Consider the following 16,462-nt stretch of genomic DNA (forward strand, 5'->3'; position numbering starts at 1 on the left):
CCGTTCGCGTCTAGGCTCCTTTTTATAGCTCTGGTGATTTGTGCCGGAATATTCGAGATATGGCTACAGACGGAAAATTGTCGCTACACCTCGCAGAAACGCACAGCGAAACCAGAAGAAGAGAACAATAAACAGAAAGTTCGACCGCGCCCTTCACGCCAGTTGGGAGCTCCCCGGTTTCGTGACTCTCTAGTTGTAATATATACGATGTTACACGCACGGTTGTCTAGGTTGTCGTATATTATTGATGTACAATAGCTTATTATGTAAGTAAATATGGAGGCAATCATCTAATATTTATGTCAACATTTTCTGATATTGTAATATATATACCTGAGTTATAATAATTCAGTTAGGCATTTCAGGTATTTGTTTGTTAAAATTCATCGGTCTATATGAGTGGTAAGAAACAGACAGCCTTTCCCGGGACATTTGAACTTAGCCTTCGTGTGTAAACTTGGGTAAATAATAATAATAATAATAATCTATATAAATAAAATTGTTTCTGTTTGTCTGTTTGTCTGTCTGTTTGTCTGTTCCACCATCACGTCGAAACGGCTGGATAGATCTCAACCAAACTTCATATTTAGAGTATACTGACCCCGGGGAAGGTTTCGATATGCATATCATTTTAAAATCTTTGAAAAGACGGGGGTTTTATAGGAAAAACGGTTTTCCTCCATTTTCTCTTATACTATTATAGGCAAAATATCGAATTTGTCGTATAAGGACGAGACAAAGCTCAATTTAATCCTCTTGACGCAAAGAACAAAACTCGGTAAGCCCTACGGGCCCGAAAACCATGTTTTAAGGCCCTAAAACCAACCGTTACGGAGATATTGGCACCACACTACCCCTGCTCTAGGAATCGGATAAAGAAATGAACTGCCGTAACCATGGCAACGTCAGCTCCAGGATTCTAGAGCAGTGAGATTATGCATGTACGTTTGGGCATAGCTGTCAACCAAAATAGGTACAAATAAGACTTAATATCTGGGAAAAAAATATACTGTTGTGTAAGGCACTCGTAGGACTCCTTTGGGCGGGGATGGAAAGGGGGTGAAGAACGAGTGTAAAAATCTATATAAATAAAATTGTTTCTGTTTGTCTGTCTGTTTGTCTGTTCCACCATCACGTCGAAACGGCTGGATAGATCTCAACCAAACTTCATATTTAGGGTATACTCATCCCGGAGAAGGTTTTGATATGCATATCATTTTAAAATCCTTGAATAGACAGGGGGTTTATAGGAAAACCAGAATGGTTTTTCCACCATCACGTCGAAACGGCTGGATAGATCTCAACCAAACTTCATATTTAGAGGATACTCATCGCGGGGAAGTTTTCCATATGCATATCATTTAAAAATATTTGAATATATGGGGGGTTTATAGGAAAATCAGAATGGTTTTTCCACCATCACGTCGAAACGGCTGGATGGATCTCAACCAAACATTGTATTTAGAGTATACTAATCCCGGGGAAGGTTTAGATATGCATATCATTTTAAAATCCTTGAATAGACGGGGGATTTATAGGAAAACCAGAGTGGTTTTCCGACCATAACGTCGAAACGGCTGGATAGATCTCAGCCAAACTTCATATTTAGAGTATACTCATCCCAGGAAAGGTTCCGATATGCATATAATTTTAAAATCTTTGAATAGACGGGGTGTTTATAGGAAAACCACAGTGGTTTTCCTCTATTTTCTCTTATACTATTGATTTTCTGTAAACTTCTTTTACCGTACGTGAAACGTCTCTTCATTATAAACAACTTTCGTTATGTTCATAATTTACCTTACTCTTCACATGACGGAGAAATTTACAATTTTCTGCTGGTATCATGCTCTGCATTTAGTGACCGACAGACCGACAACGAACCTACAGGTTACCATGGCAACGTCTCTGACTGCATGCCAGTAGGGAAGTAACGTATTGCCATTTTCCTCATCATGCTTTTAAATTCGTGGTTGTTCCTTGGGTAGATGGCAAGAGAGGCATCAATCGGCTCATCTGCGGGATATTGGCGGAATATCGTTGGAGGTTATAACCGCCCTCGAATAGATTAAGTAATAACACCATTAGTCATCTTCATATTTGTTTACCTAAGAATCACTGAACCTAAATTTCTCCTCTGTTAGCGCTTTATTATATCCATAACTCACGGCATTTATTTATTTGTCGTTATCCGGCTGTCCTCAGTTATAATCCATTTTCTATTAGTTTCAACATTCTTAACTGTATTATTTTCTTCCTTAATTACGCCGTATGTACGTGAATGCTAGAAACTACTGGATGCATTTCCACCAAGATTCGTATTTAGAATACACCTGTCCTTGATAGGTTTCAGGGCAAATATTGTTTCTAAATCCCTGAACTAACTGGGGGTTTATACGAAACCGAAACAGTGATTTTGCACTTCCAAAAAATATACACAACAAAAGTTTATGGAAGTCTACCTACCTTGGTAGAAATTAATGTCTAAACCTTTTTTTCTCATGTGCATCATTTCGATACGAGGATCAATAAGGGAGATATCATTAAAGGACCGTTTTTCTGTACAAGTCCCATCGGACTTAACTCACGAGCGGGTGCGTGTAAAGCGTATTCCTTACAACTTGAAAACTACTGAAGACATTCGAAACAAAATTTATATTTAGCATCCACCTGTCCAAAGGTAGGTTTTAAACGTAAATAACATTTCATGTTCCGGAATGGACTGGCGGTTTATAAGGAACCGAAATGGTGATTTTACTCTTCCACAATATATACAGAACAAGACCAACCTGACTGGAAATCGACCAAACCTGATGGAATTCCACCTCTAAACCTTTTTTTTCATGTGCATTTTTTCGTCAGGAGGATTAATAAGGGAGATATCATGAATGGTCACTTTTGCAGGTTAAGTCCAGCGGACATAGCCCAAAAGGTGTTTTACATGGAGCAGATTCCTTATCTATATAAATCAAATCGTAACGACTGTGTACCTCTACACTGACTATTTTGGCGAAATTTTCCTACAGCTTTCCGTTTAAGGGGTAATAATAACAATCTCCATAATTTTTGATTTCCTGAAAGTCCTAATTTTTACCCGCCTCGCCCAAAATCCACATTGTGGCATAATCTGCCAGAAGAATAAGAAGATAATTGAAATTTGACAAAATTATACGTTTTAGCCTGTAACGAATGAAAAATCCTATATCATTAAATTTTTCATTTTTTATCCCCGAAGAATATCGAAATATGCAGGCAATTTTAATGATGGTGCAGACCTTCGGAAATTCCTATCACGTAACGGATTGCACAATCTCCGTTCAATTTGGAATGATCTACAACCTTGGTCTTATGACTTTATGCCGTATCTGTATCCCTTTTACGTTTGATTTTTCTCTATTAATCGATGTTAAGTCAATTTGGAATTTTCACATGCATTATTCATACTTTCAATTACTTATATGAAATACAGAATCATCAAACTCTTCACGAAAATTGGCCCACTCAGTAGCCATATGTGAGCCAAATGCTACGTATGTAGCTGTCACATTATTATCCGAAAAGTAATGTAATGTGAGATGATCTTACAAAACCTTTACCCTGTTCCACGTTTCTAAATCTGACCCAAGAATAGATGACATATCATTGGACCAGCCATTTAGGCCACTAAATCCGGCGTGTCTTATGGTATAATCCTTTGTCGATATGACGTACGTTTAGTAGCAGTTAATCTGTAAATGAAGGTCTTCAATATTGTAAACACGCATATACTTTCGTATGTCGATCTATATATATTCACTGATGTCGATTTAGCGATCGAGAAAGGGTCGGTCTGCTATTGTAATCAGTACTCCCCACACCGACTTTGACTGGCAGTAGGAAAGGGTTCCTTCTCCAACTCCTGTGTAACTGTCATTAGTAAGGAAGGCCTACAATTGTAATGAATAGTTCCCTTCTCGATTTGACTTGCAGAAGGTAAGTGAGCATGCAGTTTTGTTTAAAACTCCCCTACCCGATTGTGTTTGGCAGTAGGCAAGGGTGCCCGCCATTATAAAGAAATGTACTCATCTAAAATGTGACTGGCATTAGGCATAGTGGCCTGCTATTTTGATGGAAACTCACCAACTTGGTGTGACTGGCAGTACGCTGGCTGGCAGTAGGAAAAGGGGCCTGTCATTATAATGATAACTGCACAACTCAATTTCGAGTGATAGTAGGGTAATTGCCTGCCATTATAATAAAAACTGTAATCTGTCTGGAGGTAGGAAAGGGGGGCTGCCATTTTAACGAAAACTCCCCAAATCGATTCTGTCCGCATAGTAGGCAATGGGGCCTGCAATTATAATGTAAACTTCCCAACCTGATTGTGAATGCCAGTAGGCAAGTGAGCCTGCCGTTATATCACAAATCCGTAACAAACACTTTACATTGGAGACGTACGGGGACCTCCCCATGCTCTTTCTTGGATAACGCTAAGAGACATGCAATTTTAAAACTATCTTATTTACTGCATGTACACTATTTACTTCGATATTCGAATACAATGTAGAATACCGTAGCGAAGCACGGGTACATTCGCTAGCTAATTATAAATTAAAAAATTAAATTAAATAAAGGATAAGTTCAGCGTACACATTGCACAAAACAACGATATTATTTCTATATCCAGCATACACTGGGGTTTTGTCGGCTTTTTTCTCATCGTCTCTAACCTACCACGTACGATTTACTACTATGCACTACAAAAAAGTTCTGACTGCGAAGTCTCTATGTAATCCGTATTAAAAGACACGAAACCTAAACATTAACGCACACACTGGTGTGGGTGTGGGAGACACACGTACCCCAGTAGTGGCCGGTCACCTGGAACAAACAGCACTCCCAGATGTAAACTACTATATTGTATTTCGTGTACCATTTGCAACAAGAGCCAATGTAATTCTAATCGTCCCTACTTGGATTTTCTTCGTGTTAGCAGCTATTGTTCCTTTTGAAGAATATAAACATAGAGTTATAAAAACTCTTTCCAAGCATTGTTAGGATCACTGTAAGGGCTACATTTGTGAGCCCTGGTGTGTACCTCCACTCTGAAAAACCAGCGCACCAGTTACCTGTCTCATTCCTAAAATATTCACCGTGTTCCTTTTAGGTGATTCATCCTACGTACATGAGTCGACTATGTCGAACAATCTATATATATAAAATAACTTGTCCTGACTGACTGACTGATTCATCATCGCCGAGCCAAAACTACTGGACATAAAGAAATGAAATTTTGAGGATACATTCATATTAAGATGTAGGTGCTCGCTAAGAGAGGATTTTTTGATATTCCCTCGCTAAGGGGGTGAAAAGGGGGTTGAAATTTTAAAATGAGTGTATCTATATCTCAAATATTTAAAAGTTTACAAATGTAAAAATTGGTATTTAGAATCTTCTTTAAAAATAGGGAAACACGTATTTTTTTGTTTTCAGAAAATCCCAATAGGAGGGGTGAAAAGGGTGAAAAAGCGGTTGAAGGACTTTAATCAGGATACCGGTACTTATATCTCCGAAACTGGACATATTACAGACCTGAAAATTGGTACTTTTGATCTCCTTTAAAAATAAAGGAATACGTATTTTTTTGTTTTTAGAAAATCCAATTAATGGGAGGGTGAAAAGGGGGGTGAATTTTTAAAATGAGTATATCTATATCTCAAAACTTTGAAAGTTTACAGGTGTAAAAATTGGTATTTAGAATCTTCATTAAAAATAAATAAACAGGTATTTCTTTGTTTTTGGAAAATCCCAATAGGAGGGGTGAAAAGGGGTGAAAAATGGGTTGAATGCCTTTAATGAGGATACTTATATCTCAAAAACTGAAGATATTACAGACCTGAAAATTGGTATTTGGTATCTACTTTAAAAATAAAGAAAGGGGTATTTTTTCCTTTTTGAAAAATACAAATAATGAAGGGGGAAAGGGGGGTGAATTTTTAAAATGAGTGTGTCTACATCTTAAAACTTTAAAAGTTTAGAGATGTAAATATTGGTATTTAGAATTTCCTTTAAAAGTAAAGAAACACGTATTTTTTTTTTTTTTTTTTTTTTTTGGAAAATCCAAATAATGGCGGTTAAACAGGAGTGACAAATGGGGTGAATTTTTCGAAACACTGTATCTACAGAATATATGAGAAACGTAAAATGTTACAGACGTAAAAAGTGGGTATTTAGAATTTCCTGTAAATGTAAAGAAACATAGGTGATTTGTTTTTGGATATTCCACTTAAGTGGAAATAAAAAGGGGTGAAATTTTAAAATGAGAATTTCTACACTATATCTAAAAAAACTTAACATGTTACAGAAGTGAAAAATGGTATTTTTATCTCTATTAAAAATAAAGAAACGCGTGTTTGTAGTTTTCGAAAATACCACCTGGGTGGAGGGGGTAAAAGTGACTGAAAATGGTGTTGATTTCTTTTAATTAGGCTACTGATATCGCAAAAATGAAGATGTTAAAGACGTGAAATTTCATATTTGGAATCTGCTTTAAAAGAAAAGAAACGCGTATTCTCGGAAAATCCAATGAAGTGGGGGGGGGGTGAAAGAATTGACAAATTACTTGACTTAATTGTATGAGTGTACGTACACCTAATAAAAATTAAGTTGTTATAGACGTGAAAATTGGTATTTGGATTTCCTTTAAAAACAAAGAAATACGCGTTTTGGGGAGGAAACCATCTTGCGGGGCGGGAGTGAAAAGGAGTTAAATTCCTTTCATGAGGACACATAAATCAAAAACTGAAGAAGTTAGAGTCGTGATAATTGGTAATTAGAAGATCCTTTACTGTTAATGAAACAAGTATATTTGCCGGAAAATTAACTTAGAGGGCGGGGGGGGGCGGTAGGAGTGTGAAAGGAAGTGAAGAAATGTGAAATATTTTTATGGGGATACTTATATCTCAAAACTGAAGGTAATAGACGTCAACATTGGTGTTTGGAATCTCCTTTAAACATAAAGAAATACTCCTTCTTTTAATTTTTTGGGGGAGGGGGTAAATAAACTTAACGGTGGTGGGGTGAAAAAGGAAGTGAGACCAATTGATTTTACTGTTCATAAAGTACTTATAAGGAGCCTCCGTTGCTCAGGCGGCAGCGCGCCGGCCTCTCACAACTGGGTTCCGTGGTTCAAATCTCGGTCACTCCATATGATATTCGTGCTGGACAAAACGGAGGCGGGACAGGTTTTTCTCCGGATACTCGGGTTTTCCCTGTCGTAATTCATTCCAGCAACACTGTCCAATATTTCATTTCATTTGTCATTCATCGATCATTGCCCCAGAGGAGTGCTTCGGCAGCCGGCACAGTTCCTATTGCCGCCGCTAGGTGAGGCTTTATTCATTCCATTCCAAACCCTGTCGAAAGACTGGAAACAGTCTGTAGATTTTCGATGTACTTATTCTGATCATAAACCGATCATTCTTGGGTTCGTTTTCAACAGCCATCTTTTCCTCCGGAGAACGTTCTTAGATTACAGTAGATTCTCCTGGCATATAAATAAAAATTTAAACACATTTGAAATAAAAGATAGGAATGCGATTGACCGTCAAATTGTTCACCTCTGTAATAAGGTCAATAATGCACGGAAGTATGTTATTAGTATCGCCAGAAATCCCGCACACTTGCCTACGCGCGACAATGGTGCTGGTCTCACTGTCAACAATGATAATGGCAGCAGATGTAATTTACCGCCAAGTAACGGTCTTGCATCTTGCTGTGGGGTCCAGAACATCTAATAATAATAATAATAATAATAATAATAATAATAATAATAATAATAATAATAATAATAATAATAATAATAATAATAATAATAATAATGTGTATGTTGAGTATTCAGCCCGAAGGCGGGTTGGATCCTCAACAGGTTCACCATTAGCTGTCATAGATGGCCTAGGTGTCACTGAAGAGGGGTACTAGGGAAATGAGGAGTGAGGTAGTTTCCCGTTGCTTTCCTCACTGAGCCAGAAGTTGCTATTGCACATCAGTCTGCCAAGCCCACTGAATTGCGTGCACCAACCGACCCTATGAGCGGCATTTTCGCACCATTCATAGCAGGGACTGGCTGCATAAAGAATGGCATTACTAGCATCACTCATACCTCAGCCACTTTCATATTGTCTAAGCTAAGTATAAGACTGAGACAGGTCAATGAAAGTAACAATTTTATTCTAGCCCATACCAGAAGACATAGTGCACTGTAAACACTACATCTTGCCAGCAAGGGCACAATAATAATAATAATAATAATAATAATAATAATAATAATAATAATAATAATAATAATAATAATAATAATAATGTTCTGGACCGTCGTCAAATGTGCGGACCGCGCTGGAAACGGGTCCTGGACGGGTGAAGACTAAGAATCCAGTCCGGCCGCGGGTTCAGTACCGCCAAGGCACCCAAGACGACACCACGCCGGATCTCCTTCAGGATATGATCCATACTAAAAATATTTATAGGAAAAGATGGCAAAGATTTAGAGACCCAAATGGCCGGGTGCAATACCTGGACCTAGCCCGGGAAGTACGAAATTGATTGCTGGAAAGAAAGATTGAAAAATGGGAGGAAACTTGCCGTAATCTATTAGAAAACCAGTCAGATCGCCAATTTTGGCGGATTCTCGCGGAAGACGAGTCAGATCGCGAATTTCGGCGGATTATATATCTAAAACAATAATAATTCAATTATAAATTTCGGTATAATACCGTAGCGAAGCACGGGTATCTTGCTAGTAATAATAATAATAATAATAATAATAATAATAATAATAATGTACCGGGGGTTTCTCCGTCCATTTGAACTGTGCGCTTTCTAGAAGGCCATTCGTGATATAAACACTAAAATATGTATCTAGAAAGTTAAGAACTTTAATCTTCAGATGACTTATGTGTCCCCTCTGGTGGGAGGACGGACAATTAAATATTAAGGGAAAGATCTATTTTCAAGATTACTGAACCTGAAGTGTTTGTAATTTTTCTTTCGTGCTGAGGGTGTCAGCACTTCTAAGGGTTCCTTCTTCCGTATGTTATTAGCCAATCAGAAATTTTTGTAAATATTTTTGTGGCCATTTAAGATTGGGTAGGGTACAGATATTCTGCCTAGAGATTTCTGGAACGTTCCCCTCTGCTATGTAAGCTGAGCGCTTTGGGGCCATTTTGTCATCTTCGTCGGTCCAGTCTTAGAGTGCATACGGTGTAAGTGGAGGCAGGAGCAGCCTTGCCTGTCGTCGGAAAGTCCACCAGCTCAAGGTATTGGCACATATCTTTTAAATATGTGATAGCTCCAGAAAGTAAACTTGAGGGGAAAGTTTCAAAATTCTTTCTTAATGTAAATTTCTAAAGTTTAATATCACCTCTTAAATGTAAATTTTCAGGCAGGTCTAAGGACTCTATTCAAATCTCTGCTGGGGAATATGTAAGTTAGGTTATAAAGAGTGTTCACTCTCTATTAATTACCATTCAACTTTTTATGGGGGATGAACATGATTTTCTAAAATTCTAATTTCAACAAACCATTTTTGAACTTAAAATTTCGCCATCTAGTCACCCTCTGCAGTACAGACATAGCTTCTGTAACTTCGGGCCATAAGCCCATATCGGTTTTGGAGAGTAATGCAGAAGGAGTCCAAGAGTTTCGCCTCATAGCACTTTGTTCATAGCCGATCTCTTAAACCTTCCTTTTTGACCACTAAGGCCATTTGGAATTGGCACTTATTGCCTCTGTTTAAAGTGTCGTAAATTATAGACGAGTATTTAATAGACAGTCGAGCTGAAATGACGGTAAACACTGTTTTGAAGTTTATCTAGTGTAAAATTCGCATAAGAAAATTGTGCATTTGATAGGCTGGAATGTGTTAATTTTCGAGCTCAGTCTCCTGTGGTGTAATTGAGTGGAGCAAAAATGCTCTTTAAAATACTCCATGCTCATTCATTTGTAAACGATTGTATCAAAAATCTTCTTTGTACCTGTTTATTGCATTTGAGGCATTATTACATTTAACTGTTATTTGTTGTTGTTTACTCAAATCAAGGTTTAATATCAAACAAAAAAACAAAAAAATGGAAAGAATAACATTTTAAAATGCCGTGTTTTAAATTATGCTCTCATCTCTTCTCTGTCCACAAATTCACGCCCGCCTTTTCTTACACCTCTGGAAACCACAATATTTCCTTAATAATAATAATAATAATAATAATAATAATAATCATAATAATAATAATAATAATAATAATAATAATAATAATAATAATAATAATAATACAATAATAATAATAATAATAATAATAATAATAATAATAACAGTAACAGTAATAATAATATAATAGTAGTTTTACGTTCCACTAAACACATTGACAGTTTTCGGAGACGCCGAGATGTCGAATTTAGTTCCGCTAGAGTTCTTTTACGTGCTAGGAAATCTACCGACACGAGGCTGACGTATCTAAACATCTTCAAATACCACCGGACTGAGCCAGTTAATCTTGGGTAAAACCATGGATATGAATATCCAGGTGAACACAGTTACGTGTATATGATGAATAAAGAACGGAAAATTTGGCAGCTGGGTTTATCCAAGCACCTGATTATGAAAATGTGGAGTGATGGAAATGATTCTATTTTGAATGATATAGAATAGGTGTATAGCGAGTACATACATAAGTAGGAAGTAGTAGTCTGAAGGATTACTTAGTCCTATTCAGAGGATTGTGGATTGTCAGTTGCGATTCAGAGGACGCATGATGTTACTCTGGATGTTCGGTGTATACTTATTCCATGGTTATTCTCAGTCCGTACTCAGTGCTTCTGGGTCGTGACCGTCGTCAGTATAGTCTATCGCGATGCCAGTCCGATATTTATAAAGTTTGATGGAGTATCTATATGTCAGAGTTGTAAAGTGAGAGATAGACTGCGGACTGCCGCACCCGGCCTATCGTCAGTCTATCGGGCTATGTGGGAATAGCTTGATAAATATTACCAAGTGCATCAAGTTGGATGGCACTTTATGTCAGCGGATGACTAAGGGTGACTAGGATAATATGTTGCTAGTTTGCAGACGGATCTTCGCAGGAAGGTCGAACTGAGGACGACTCTGGTGTTCCAGAACATGACGCTTCAAATCCAGGCATGATAGCAGGAAGCTATGTAAGTGACTAACAATCTATTCTCAAGTTGGTAAGAAAGAGGATTATTTTTTTTGTTGCTATTTTGCTTAACGTCCCACAGATATGTGTTATGGCGACGATGGGAGAGGAAAGGTCTAGGCAGTGGAAGGGAGCGGCCGTGGCCTTTAATTAAGATACACCCCGGCATTTGCCTGGTGTGAAAATGGGAAACCACGGAAAACCATCTTCAGGGCTGCCGACAGTGGGGCTCGAACCCACTATCTCCCGATTACTGGATACTGGCCGCACTTAAGCAACTGCAGCTATCGAGCTCGGTAAGAGGAAAATTTATATGTGGGATTAGGGTTGTTCTAATTTTATACACAAAATTGCAAGGATTAATTTATATAATTTTACATGATCTTCTTTCTTTTGAATATATAGATGTATATTAGAATAATACAGTAATTACAATTATTTATGGTTGCCTTGTAAGCAAGCTCCTACCAATTTCTACCTATTGCATGGGTAGTAGGTACGGCCCAATCAGCAGAGTACCAGTTCTGTAGCACTATGAACCCGATCTGAGTAGAATCCTTCATGCTGTAACATTTATTAGTTTTATTGTTATCGTTATTAATATTCAAAATTGAGGGATCCTATGGTGATCTCTGGAGTCCACATACCTGAATTTTCGGCTAATCATAAAATTATTATTATTATTATTATTATTATTATTATTATTATTATTATTATTATTATTATTATTATTATTATTATTATTATTATTATTATTATTGCTAGTTGCTTTACGTCGCACCGACACAGATAGGTTTTATGGCGATGATGGAATAGGAAAGTCCTAGGAGTTGAAAGGAAGCGACCATGGCCTTAATTAACGTACAAGCCTAACCTTTGCCTGATGTGAAAATGCGAAATCACGAAAAACCATCTTCAGGGCTGCCGACAGTGGGATTCGAACCCACTATCTCCCGGATGCTAGTTCACAGCTGCTTGCCCCTGACCGCACGGCCAACTCGCCCGTTATTATTATTATTATTATTATTATTATTATTATTATTATTATTATTATTATTATTATTATTATTATTATTATTATTATTACGGGATTTTGGTGGTTCAGCAGAGGTGAAAGAAGGTGCGGGCTGGAATGGGTCTAACTACAAGTTCGAAAAATGAATTAAAATTTCAACAAAGGTTATATTTTCAAAACTTAACAGTGGTGCCATAGAATTTGAAAACTTAACAACTCAACAACAAGCAAAAATCAGGTACAAAGAAATCACAAGATTTCGGGGTTTTTTACAAGATCTGGGCTTCGAGCCCAAAGTATAATTTCTGAGCTCACAGCTCACAACAACAAAAATACTAAAGGGCAGAACACCCTTAATTACATGGAGCATTAGCTCCCAACCTTACATCTCAAGCCTCTCTAAGGCCTTTTTACCACAACACTATAAAGAGCTGTCCCGCTCTCTATCTGTCTAGCCTATTAAAGGCATACCCGACCTTACAAATCAATTGTCGTTACCGCACCAAATGAAACAGGGGTATTAATACCCAATCTACTGGGCCTCGGCCGAAAAAGAACAGGATAATTAAATGGCCCAAAATACAAAATGACTGGAGGCGTAGCTTGCGCTCCTACATTACACTATTAAAACCTACTCGGATCTAGGCCGCTTACACAAGGGCTAATCCCATACTAGGGAGGTGACTCGTATAAGAAAAACTTTATTACATTAAGAAAAATGAAAATCGGTTATGAAAACGTAGTCACCTCAAAACAATATGAGTGGGAGCTCGAGAGGGTTAGGCACTCTCTATCCCAATTTGTAGTTAAAGAGACGGAATTTTTACCAAATGTCTTTACATTTTAAAGGTAGGTTACATGAGAAAAGTTTCGAACCTGCCCCGTGGGTTAAACTGCTGAGCTAGCAAGAAATAAAGTTATTAAACGGCCATAAGTTGATGAACTGCTGCCCGAAGAAAGAGGCGCTTCCCGCCCCCTGCTACATATTCACACACTAAGCAAGATGTCGATGGAGTGGCAACGAGCCATGAACCTCAGCAGTTTTATACCCACAAGGAAGCTTCGAGACCTTTCATGAAATAAAAGCGCCACACCCCCACCCTTTATTGGCTAACATCAAAAGTTACACACAACATGAACAATAAACCTAGGATTGGAGGAAAATTAATTTAGAAAATTCGGGACTGGCTGAATTCAAAACTGGCGGAAACAGAGATCAATATTGCCAACCCAAAAAAATGAAAGAAAGTAATTTAACAAAGAACAAACTTATGGATACAAGGTTTCTTCAAAAACAGTCCCTTCACTTCGCACCAGAGTGCACAATCGTAGTCTTTTCTCTGTATAGACATCTAGAAGAGAATGTCCACACTTCTTGATACAGGACAAAACAAACACAAATCGAAATAGACACCGTTCAGAACACTTCAAAATTACAAAATTTACAGTGGTGACATCTTCTGGGCAACTGTAGAGTTGCTTCAGTTATTAAAGTTCAGGGTTTCTCCTGTAGGGGATTACTTGTAGGCGCAAATTTTAAATTTGTGGGGTCGGGGTGTACCAACCGGTACAACTATTATTATTATTATTATTATTATTATTATTATTATTATTATTATTATTATTATTATTATTATTCGGTGTTACCCGTGGAGCAGAAAGAGGTTAAAGAAGATGCCGGGGTGAATGGGTCTATCTACAATATCAAAATCAATTTAACTTGAATTGAAGGTTATATTTTTCAGAAAACAACAACTTAACAATTTTCACTTGGTGAACATAAAACATATCAGCAACAAAGTACTCTTGGAACAAGATTAGGAAAATCCGAGATTGGTGACGTTTACGAATCCTGGGCTTCAAGCCTGTAATCTTACAATTTCCAGAGCCCCCAGCTCAAATTTCCAATCAAAAAATGAAAACAAATTTAGTCAAGGGCAGAAATACCCTAATTCAAAGTGCACTTGCTCTTACAATCACAATATCTAGCCTTCCAGAGGCACTCTTTACAAATACAAAACTTGAAAAAGAGCTAACAGGCTTTCAGTTTCTCAAGTCCACTTAAGGCAACATTGCATGAAAACCGGACAATATCTGGCCTTACAAGGCACTATTTACAAATAGAAATATTATTACCCAGAGGTATCTAGTACCCAACCTACAGGGCCTTAGTGAAAAAGAACAGGTTCAATAATCGGCCCGAGTACAATTTGAATGGAGGCGAAGACTGTGCTCCAAAAGACTGAAACCTATAAGGCTCTCGGCCGACGAAATAGGGGCTATTCCCAAACTACTGAGGTAGCACGCATGTAAATAACTTTAATACATTGCAGAAAGGAAAGGTTACAAAAACGTAGGCACCTCAAACCAAGATGATGGTTAGCTCGCGAGGGTACTTCACTCTCTATCTCCGATTCACAGTTAAAGACTTTCGAAGATTTTGCATTAGCCAAAAGAAAAGTTACATTTTCGAAAGGTACAGTTACTTAAATACTCGGACCTTTCCCTCGGATTATCTGCGGAGGTAGCAAGAAAGAATAAAGTTATGTGGCCATTACCTTGTAGATGTTCTAGTTGCCGACGAAGAGGCCACCCGCCTCCTGCTAAACACACACACTGAATTAGACATCGATCAATTGGCCAAGAAACGTGAAAATCCGCAGTTTATAAACCCTCAGGGAAGTTTCGAGATCTTCCAAGACTAATCTAGCCACACCCTCTCAATTTTATTGGTTGATCTCAATGTTACACTCAGAATCGCACAAGAAGCCTGTGATAGGTTGAAAATTAATTACAGAAATTAGTGATTGGCTAGATTCAAAACTGGCGGAAAGAAAAAGGAAATATTGCCTACCCAAAAATGAAAGAAAATCAATCAGTTACAAAAACCTAAAAATATAAAACTGTTAGGCCCCTTAAAACAACAAGCATCATCATCATCATTAAAAATACAAAACTTCTTTAAATTATAAGTTCTTACACCTCCCACCGGGTTTGCATGATCATAGTTTTTGGTAGTGTCATGTATGGAAGAATTTCCAAACTTCTTGATGAATGGCAAACAAAACAATGCGAAACTCACTCAGTTTAGGAAACTGCACAATAAAAAAATGACATAATATTTCGGTGGTGACATCTTCTGATTAATGCTCTAATTTCCAGTTGTAATAGTTTCCACTTTAGTTCGATAGAGGGTTTCCTTTAGGCGCTGATTTTGAATGCGCGGCGTTGAGTTGTACCCCCCGGTACAGACCTCCCCCCCCCCCCACAACACATGTCCTTCCTTGGGGTGACACAGAAGAATTTGGAGAAAACTTTTTCAGTTGAAGAGAATCAAATTTTCTAAGTTTTTATTTATTTTGAAGTTGATAGGTAGAAACTCGTTTAAGTCCAGCTTTAGAGTGTCCTTGTTGTAGTAGAATGTTAAACACATGTTGTTAGGTTTGACGGTAAGACCTGCCGCCGCTACCGATACCCAGTTGAGGTCGCCCGGGCCCCTCAAGTACTCTCAGATACACCTCTCCCACTACTATGAAAGGGGTTGTCGTGGTTATGGTCGCCGAAGATTAGATGTGTGTGTACAGTCCCTCGATGGGTTGGCAGTAGATTCACCGCACTTCAGCCTTTGCCGGGAGATGGACTCCGACGCGCCGTTCACAAGGAGTTTTCACGGGAGTGGAGTGGGCTCTTACCCCACTTCTGTTTTTCTCACCAGGTGTAGCAATACGGCGAAGAACGGCTGAGGGGGCACTGAAACAGTAAGATCTAGGCGACAGTGAATTGTTGTTGTATACTTGAGAGTACGATCATTATTTGTGATGCGGAGGGGCGGGCGGCGTGTGAGGAGAGTGTGTGCCAATGCAGGAGACGGGTGCTTGGTAATGGCCACCAGGGAATGGACAGCAGGAAAACCAGAGGGGAAGATCGTTCGTACAGAACATATACATAAGCAAATAAAACAATAGGGCAGAAGGCCACCAATCAACACAAATAAAAAATACAACCTTCAAACTCCTGCTAAATGTTGATGGCTAAAGTTAACAAAGAAATTACACACGTTTCACCTGGGAGACGTGCACTCCAAAGATCCTCTCTGTGGCTGGATTGCTTACCAATAACGTAATAGGAGTCAGAAACTCTAAAATGACGCACGGCCCATGAAATCTGGGGGCTAGCTTGCCCCCGGGAACAAAATTCCTAACCATGACTTGATCTCCGACTTTCAAATTGGTGGGCCTCCCTCCACGATCATGTCTTTCCC

The sequence above is a fragment of the Anabrus simplex genome, chromosome 1 (genome assembly GCF_040414725.1).
Source record: "Anabrus simplex isolate iqAnaSimp1 chromosome 1, ASM4041472v1, whole genome shotgun sequence".
NCBI lineage: Eukaryota > Metazoa > Arthropoda > Insecta > Orthoptera > Tettigoniidae > Anabrus > Anabrus simplex.